This window comes from Triticum urartu, chromosome 3A (genome assembly GCF_056163025.1).
Source record: "Triticum urartu cultivar PI428250 chromosome 3A, HENAU_Tu73, whole genome shotgun sequence".
Lineage (NCBI taxonomy): Eukaryota > Viridiplantae > Streptophyta > Magnoliopsida > Poales > Poaceae > Triticum > Triticum urartu.
In genome coordinates, this window is record NC_141875.1 from 168,817,517 (window position 1) to 168,818,950 (window position 1,434).

Genomic DNA, 1,434 nt, shown 5'->3' on the forward strand with positions numbered 1-1,434 from the left:
GTCTCGCCGGGCCAGAGGGCGGCCAACACTTGCGCCCCGGCACGTTGGAGCCGGCGAAGCATCCGATGAGCCAGCTGCAACCGCGCCTGGACAGCCAAGAGCTGCTCCTCAAGTGTCCGGTTCGCATCCGGCGTGATGTTGGCCCCCGCCTGACGGCGCACCTCGCGATGGGCCTCGATGCTTTGGGCAGCGAAGGCGGAGTAGCCGGGGAAGTAGTCTGCACAAAAAAAAATAAGCAGCAGCACAAGTTAAGCCAAAAACCCAGGCGGCAAGGGGCAGGAGAGGGGCGAGGAAGGCGGCTTACCGTCGATCAAGTCCTCGATCCGGTCGAAGCCTTCATCCAGTGCTCGCCGGGTCTCAGCCCAGCTCGCCGCCTCAGTCTCAAACTCTGCCTTCAGGGCGGCCTCGCTATCCTGCGCCTTCTGCAGGGCCGCCTTGTGGCTCTTCTCTTGGTCGGCCAGCTTCTTGGCCAGGCGATCACGCTCCTAGACCAAGGCAGCGTACTCGGCATCCTTGGTATGAAGGGCGGCCTTTGCTTCGCTGAGCTCCTTCCTCAAGTCGGCGTTGGCCCCTGAAGACAAAGAAAAAGAAAAACCAATAAGGAAAAAGTCGTCAAGAAAGATCCGACCCGACTGCTCAGCAGTCGGCCTGAATCTCGGGGACTACACCCAGTGGGTGCGCTGACGCGCCCCCACAGGAGACAGACAAGATCAAGTACTTACTTCGGCTGTCGGCCAGGTCGTCGGTCCTCCGGCTCAACTCCCGAGCCTGGGAGTTGAAGGCGGCAGCACGGGAGTTGTGATATTCCTGGAAGTTCAGACAAGAAACAAAAATAAGGTAGCCGTCAAGAAAGATCCGACCCGACTGCGCAGCAGTCGGCCCGAATCTCGGGGACTATACCCAGTGGGTGCACTGACGCGCCCCCACGGAAGAAATCAAGAGATCAAAGCGGCCAAGAATGAAGGACTCACCCGGATGGCGGCTCGCGTCGACAGGAACTCCTGGGTGAACTGTTGCAGCAGGGCGGCCTGAGCTTGAAGCCGGCTCCGGACCCCTTGAGCCGCCACATTCAGCTCGCCAGTCCCCCCGCTGGGAGTCCACTCGGACGTGGCAGTGCTGGCCGCCTCCAGATCTTCCACCGACTGGCCTGCGCCCGCGACTCGGCGTGACTCCGGCGGAGCGGCGCCTCCCCCTGCGCACCGGCGTGTCACCGGCTGCATCTCGAGGCCGGCTCTGTCCTCCGGCTCACCCCCGGCCGGCTCCTCTGGCGCCGCTGACGACTGGCCGCCTTGGCCCGCTCCGGTTGGCGCTGCTGGCGGCGCTCTCCTCGCGAAGGCCACGGGGTCCTCCCTCCTCTCCATCAGCGGCGGGTCTTGGACGATTTCCTCCGCCAAGGGCAATGGGTGTCAGGGGCCACGGCTCGGAGGGGAATGG

The 1,434-nt window shown here is 63.7% G+C and overlaps 1 long non-coding RNA gene across 1 annotated transcript; it reads right to left on the bottom strand.

The window, feature by feature from the left end:
* Nucleotides 1–545: 545 nt before the first annotated feature.
* On the bottom strand, nucleotides 546–1,131 carry LOC147979067 (uncharacterized). Its single transcript, XR_015599670.1, has 3 exons — nucleotides 972–1,131; nucleotides 723–807; nucleotides 546–571 (listed from the first exon to the last, which is right to left on the bottom strand). It is a non-coding gene; the product is annotated as an uncharacterized LOC147979067 (long non-coding RNA).
* Between the last annotated feature and the right edge of the window lie 303 nt (nucleotides 1,132–1,434).